This window comes from Octopus bimaculoides, chromosome 3, assembly GCF_001194135.2.
Source record: "Octopus bimaculoides isolate UCB-OBI-ISO-001 chromosome 3, ASM119413v2, whole genome shotgun sequence".
In the NCBI taxonomy this organism is placed as follows: Eukaryota; Metazoa; Mollusca; class Cephalopoda; order Octopoda; family Octopodidae; genus Octopus; species Octopus bimaculoides.
The window spans coordinates 134,885,367-134,892,896 of record NC_068983.1 but is presented as its reverse complement, the minus strand read 5'-3'; the positions used below and the strand labels follow the sequence as shown (position 1 = coordinate 134,892,896).

The 7,530-nt window shown below is 37.2% G+C and overlaps 1 protein-coding gene across 2 annotated transcripts in view; it reads right to left on the bottom strand.

Moving 5' to 3' along the window:
- LOC106870926 (synaptotagmin-10) overlaps positions 1-7,530 on the bottom strand; it is a 218,492-nt gene that overhangs the window by 38,033 nt on the left and 172,929 nt on the right. The gene's annotated exons all lie outside the window — the stretch shown is intronic.

Sequence of the window (7,530 nt, the reverse complement as noted above, 5' to 3'; positions counted from 1 at the left end):
AGGTCTGGAGTTTTTGTCATTTTTGTCATTTTGATGTTGACTTTAAACCACATCTCTTGGTTTAAATTGTTGAAGCTTTTCACTGGAGTAGTAGATTGCTGGAGTAGTAGATTGCTGGAGTAGTAGACTTGAATCTGGTAAGGTTGAAACATACCCCGCCATCATACTATTACCCAATGTTGACCCCTGGATTGTCTGAAGGCAGTTCAGAAAACATTGCTGCAAGGTACAGGGAGAAGAGCATTGGGGCCAAAACACATCCTCGTTTTCATCCTCCAGTGATGGGGAAGTCTTCAGACAGTTGGTTGAGTCATCAGCAACTAAACCAGCTCCTCTCTTGGTTTAAATTCCTGGATCTTGGAGGAGGGTGTGAAGGCACCCATCAGAACTAAAAATAAAATCTGTTCAAACAAGGGCACAGGAACACTGTCCTTGTCTCTCACTACACCAAATTTAGACCCCAATGGTGGATCAAGTGAAGGAAGCTAAATCTCCAAATTCAATGATCGATCCTAGTGGAAGAGGGCAATGCCAGATGGACTGGCTGGAAAGGCACAACTCTAATGACATTGGAGCTAGCAGCATTCCATTGCAACCTATCTTCCGGACCTTGCATGTCACTCCAGGTAGTGCTGTTGCAGGATTTTAGGCCATAGTACATGGCCTCCACACCCACCTGGCAAAGAGATCTCCACCCTAAACAAACTCATGCTATTGGCTGGTTTCTTTTTGATCCAACTCCCCACTTTTTTTTTACAAAAGCCCCAATGGTGATGGGATAAGGATGGTGGGGGCAGGTTTTGGTGAAACTAGAAACTCCTAGTCTGGACCTGCATGTTGGCAGCAGATGCAAGATGGTTGTCTTTCTGGGGCCTGATGACAACCCGAGGACTTGGTCCTACATCTGCAACTGGGCAGGCCTATTTGGGAAAACCACTGCTCAACCTGAATGGGGAGGGCCCTAAAAAAAGGTGGGCTAAATATCGGCTGTCACCACAGAATCCTGGCTGGTAAGCCGCATCCAGCAGGACACCCATTCAAGGGGTTGAACAACAACAGAAATTAAATTAAATTAATTAATTAAACTAATCATTGGAACATGGAATGTGTGAATGCTCCTCAATCCTCAAGTCACAGAGAGACCAGAATGTATAACAGCTCTTTTCTCCAAAGAACTAGCAAAATTTAACATCGACATCATTGCCCTCAATGAAACATGTCTATCTGAGGGAAGGAAAGACTGAAGAGATAGGTTCAAGTTATACCTTTTTCTGGAAAGGGAAAGAAGAAGGAAAGAGAAAAATTCATGCAGACATATTACAAATAAAAATATATATCATGATATGAAATCTACTAGGATTTACTGTAATGGAATTTTAAGTTCAGTGCATGACACCAATTTCTTCCACAACTGTGATTTTGCTTGGTTTGATGGGTCTTCTTCTCAAACATGACATAAGGCCAAAGGTCTTGGTCATTGCTTCCATGAGGCCCAACATTCGAAAGGAACTCAGCCAAAACTTTGAAAAAATAATCTGCTGTAGTTATTAAATGAAATATGTATTTATATATAATATATCAAATGAAATATGAGTATACTATCTCATAAATTATTTCAACTGTCAAAAATTTATTTTGAAATATTGACATTTTCTGAATTGTTTAATGCCTGCTTGTATAAATTGAACATAAGTTATCAAAAAAATATGTTTTAAAAATATTGCCTTCACTGTAAATATAATAAATAAATTCTCAATATAAAATGATAGGAAAAATATCTAATTAAAAATGCATGTTAATTTTTTTCTATTCAGAGATTTAGTGTTTGCTTCTTTATGTAAATTTTACACCATTCTCATTACTTTTGAAAATGAACAGCGAAACATTGTTTATGAAATTAATGTATGTTAATGTTTTTGCTAATCTATTTTAGCAAGTTTATGGTAACAAAATCAAGAAGTGAAATATTGTCAGAAGAAATGAATAAGGTGCTGCAAATTAAATTTGAGCTTTGGTGTGTAAAAATGTAGAAGAGAAAAAAGAATAAAGTAGATGATTATCTGCTCCCATCTTATAAGTTTAAATCCATTGCAAGGTTTCTTTGTTTTTAAGAAGGACATTTAACTCTATATGCCCCAGTTTACTTAGTTATTGAAAATAAGTACTGGCTTGAAACTGGACCATTCCCGCAATCCTATTAGCTGATGGGGTTTAGTTGGGGTTCGCTCCCCCTGCTAGTGATATATTGTATTTAAAGGATGCAGAATGTTGCACCGAAAACCAATTGGCAGAGAATCTGCCTGGAGTTAAACTAGTAGTAACATTCACCTGCCACTTTGATGTGGCAACTCACTCTACTGTTTAGTATACATTACTACTCTATCTCTTCTTGAGATTTCATAACTAGCTACTTTGCTTGTTGCAAATCAGTGACCGAGGGTCACTTTGTTTACAATATATTGCTAGCAGAAACAGATCTTAGCTATCACTCTATTGTGCAGGTGCACGTGGCTGAGAAAGTGCCAACTAGCTTGAAACTGGGCCAGTCCCGCGATCCTGTTAGCTGATGGGGGTTAGTAGGGGTTTGCTCTCCCTGCTAGCGATATATCGTATATAAAGGATGCAGAACGTTGCATTGAAAACTGGCTGGTGGAGAATCTGCCTGGGGTTAAACTAGTAGTAACATTCACCTGTCATGTTGATGTGGCAACTCACTCTGCTATTCCTAAGAGAATTTTGGTTTTATTGTTAACTGTTTAAAATTTCCTTAACATTGTTTAGGTAATGCCATAAGTCAGGGGGAGCTAAGGAGGAGGTTTAAGGAAAAGACAATGATGGACTGAAAGTATTTGTGAATGCTACATGTCCAATTTCCATTATTACTGAGAGTTGCCTTCAACACACTGATTAATTTTTAGAAAGTTTGTGACATGTAAGCAGGTGGTTAAAACAGGTCTTATTTTTCATCCCACAGAGTGTCTAACGTCACCCTCCTCACCAAGCAAGCTTGATGGGGTTGCCAGTTTAATTGCTGATAACCCAACCATATGACAGGTTGTATGGGGTTACATGTTATCAGTAGCACTAAATTCCTAACTAGACCATTTAACTGGTTAGCAAAACTTTAAGCATTCACTCACCAATGCACTGTTTCATATATCTGCCTCTTCTGTCTCAACTACAACACCCTCTGTTCCTCTCCATTGTAACCATCACCATTACAATGTTTCCCCTACCATATCTAAACACTGCACCCAATAATCTCTCCTGAGAACTGCAGCCTTCTGGGATTCTGTGTTTTGCCTAGAGACACTTGTATATCAACAAAATTAATTACATCAGCCTACATGCACCTGGAAAGGTCATAGGTACTTTCCATCATTTCAGATTATTTCATATACACAAAAAAAGATGAAAAACTTTTCACATTCAAAACTATTATTAAAATTAATTTACATTTTTATACTTCTTTGCAGTTGATAAAAAAATAAAAACAAAAATATACTGCAATGGGAGGGGAATTTTTCACCAACTGAAGTTTGGTCACCATCACATACATTTTTGTAATTTCATCATGTTTTATGACCTCCAAAGATAGAGGAGAATGTATTATGATTGTGGTTGTGATAGTAGTAGTGGTGGTTGTAGTAGTAAAGTAGAGGTAGTAGTTATAGATTTTTGTTTCTTTTTGTACTATTAGAATAAAATTTATGGCTTTTAAGCATTGTTTTTGCACCGAACATGATCTCAAAAATAATTAGGTTTGTTTAATTAATTTCACAAAAAGTCTCATCTTATGGTAATTAACTTGCAAGTAAGATAAATTCTCTAAAATATCATTTAACAAACTGAATCTGGAGTTAATTTTATTTAATTTGGCAATTTACTTAATGTCATTTTGAATTAACTTCATTTGAGCAAATAATAAAGAGAGGGAAAGATTGTGGCCTAAAAAGAAGGCTTTGGGTGAAGAACAAGAGCCATGGTGAAATTTAAGAATTGTGCAAGAATATAGACTACTGTAGAGCACAGGAACTATGATAAAGATAATTCTGGTAAAGAGAAAAAAGACGGAAGTCTAAAATTAAATGATAATGTGGAGAAAAGAACTAAATTGTAAGAGAATGTAAAAACTATTATTGAATATGAGGACTGTTATAAAGACAGTTGTGGTAAGACAGCGATGATGAAATCTAAAACTGAATGACTATGTAGAGAAAAGAACTGTCGTAGGATAACTGTAATAGACAGTAAGAAGTGTGATAAACTATGAGAGGTGTGATAAAGTCACTTGTAGTGTAATGTAGTATGACATAGTATGACAGAAGAAGTATAGTAAAATGGAAGTTTTGGTAAAAACAGTGAAGGAAGGCACAAAATCTTAAGTTTTGTTTCATTAAGATTTACTGAGGATTGTCTTCCTGCAATGGAGTGTCTTTTGAGAAAAGTGAACTAAAGAATCTGGACATGATTCTAAAATAACATGGCCTGAAAAGGGGAAGTTATAAGCAGACTACCAAAGCAAATATTGTCAGTTGAATCTTTTAGTTCTAACCAGCACCACTGCTTCTGCCTTCACCACGACATCTGCTGCTGCTGCTGCAACCGCCGCCGCCACCTCTGCCGCCACCGCCACAACCACCACCACAACCACCTAATTTAATGCCACTACCTTCCACCTTGGTGCCTTTAGTCGAGTCCACACCCTCGTTGAAAGCATTCAGGCAGTTCTCTGGTTTGAGGATAGCTTCCTCCTTCCCTTCTTTCTTCCTCTCCTTTAGTCATGGAGACCCTGTAATGAGTCATCGGAACGAACTACTCTCCTAACTAAAAGCTAAAAACAGAAACATACAATCAAAAGCTATTTGTTATCCTGTCATTTCATCATCTACCCTTGACCATTTTACAAGTTAAAACATTCAGTACATATTCCATTTATTTCATCAACATCGTCATCATCATTGTTGCTGTCATCGTCATCACCATCACCATTGTCATCATCATCATCATCATCATCATCATCATCATCACTGTTATCATCATCATTGTCATCATTGTTGTCATCATCATCATCATCATCATCGTCGTCATCATTGTCGTTGTCATTATCGTTATCATTATCGATATTGTCATCAACATCATCATCATCATCATCATCATTATCATCGTTATCATCATCATTGTTGTCATCATCATCATCATCATCATTGTTGTCATCATCATCACCATTATCATCATCGTCATCGTCATCGTCATCATCATCATCATCATCATCATCATCATCATCACTTTACATCTGCTCTCTGTGCTGGTTGACATGGTCTGACTCATCTCTCACTGAAACCTCTTCACCCATAGACTGTTGCTTGTACCTTGTCATTTGGCTTAATTTCTATGGCTGGAAGCCTTTTGTATTGCCAACTTGAAAGAGTGTTCTGTATGCATTTTCTCATGGTACCAAAATTAGAGGGTTTGAATAGTTCTCAGCAAAACAGCATCAGAAGCTAATACAATTCTATATTTATGAAGTCAGGAACTTATATTATGTTATACTGATTATATTAGTTAGACTGGTGTTTTCATTTTGTTTGTGGCTTTCACTACACTTTGGCTGTTGTATGTCCCTGCCTTCTTCAGGTGTCTTGTGATTCCCCTTAGTGCCTTGCCTGGGATTGAACTATGCCTATGAGCATAGCACAGTGGGTAAAGGTGTTGGTTAATGGGAATATTTCTTTGTTTGGAAACAGGTGAGGGTTGGCTTCGGGAAGAGCATCCAAATATAGAAAAATCTGACTCAATGAAGACTTGTGTGATCTAAGCAAGCATGGAAAAGCAGAAGTTAAAATGGCAATGGCATCAACAATGATGATGACAATCATCATCATAATAATCATGATAATGATCACTATGGTGATGATGATGATAACGATGATGGTGATGACACCACTGCCACTGCCAGCACCACCACTGCTACTGCTGATGATATTCAAGCTGACCCACTGATAATGGAGATCCCATCCACAGAATGAAACAAGAACTACTTGGCAACCAATGTTACTATAGAAAATATTCCAGACACAGAGTCTTCCCTTTCATCATTTCATTCTATATAAGTTGTCTCTCTCTTTCTCACCTCCACTTTCTCAGAATTTCTTTGTTTCATTTCCCTCTCTCACCCTCTCTTTCTGTCTCTCTGTTTCTGTTTTGCTTTTCTCTCTCCCACCCTATCTTTCATTCTTTCTCTCCTCCCTCTCTCTCTCTCATTCTCTCTTTTCCCTTTTTAACATAATGGCTCTCTTTCTAACACACTCTTTTCTCTCTCTCCCCCCCCTCTCTCTTCCTGTCTATGCCACACTCTTTCCTGGAAACCTATCAATTAGTATTTTGTCATCATAAATTATTCAGTTTTCCTTCTGACCTTGAATGAATAATTTCTTGAAAGCCAGACATGTTTGGTTTTTTAGTCGAGAGCATAAACAACTGACAGATGACTGGTAAAATATTATAAAGTTACTAGCTGTCCATGATTGTCACTTTAAGCCAGCAAAATATATGTAGTGAAGAAGTTAAATGAAAAGGAAAAAAAAAACACCACTGCAAAAAGTTAATTTATGATTCAGAACTTGTTAAAAAAGGACATATTATGAGAGCCAATGAGCATCCAGATCAATAACAGGGAACTCTTTAAATATGAAGGGTAAATCAAAAGTGCATGTACACTTGTGGGACATAGTTGTGTTAAGAAAAATAACAAATCATTAAATTTTACAAATTTAGTGGTATCCACAGCTTAAATTGCACTTTTGGTCTTGAGGCTGTAACCATTTTATTATTATTATCGTTCATTTTAATTCTGAAAGACACTTGTATAGTTCTTAATTACCAGTTATTCTTTACTTGAAAGCAGGCAATAACAAATCACCAAAGGTTTCAAGTAGTGCCTTCTCCTGTGACTCAAAAAGACAATATTCTCCTTAGAATGCAAGCTGTGCCAAACAACGCTGTCTTTTGGATCACCTCGAGCCTGACAACAGCTCCAATATTCTTACTGTTTTTCAAATCCCTTGGAAACTACTCCTAATGCTCCAATTACCACTGGTATCACCATTACTTACCTCATGACCCATAACTTTCCTATTTCATTCCACAGCGATTGGTATTTCTCAATCTTTTCTGTTTCCTTACATTTCACCCTCGAATCACCTGGTATGGCAACATCTATTATCTTTACTTCTTTTTCATCTTTATGGATGAGCACGATATCTGGTCATCTTGCTTCTATGACCTGATCGCACTGCATGTTAAAATCCCAGAGTATTTTGTAATGTTTGTTTTCCATTACTTCCTCTGGCTTATGTTCATACCATTGTTTGGCTCTCTTGAGGTTTGCTTTATTGCACAACAGCCAGTGGACATATCTGGCCACATTGTTGTGTCGCCTTTTATATATTCACATTGTGTGAGCTTACAGCACTCACTAACAATATGGCTTATACTTTCTCCCTTCTCAGAGCACATCCTACACTATGG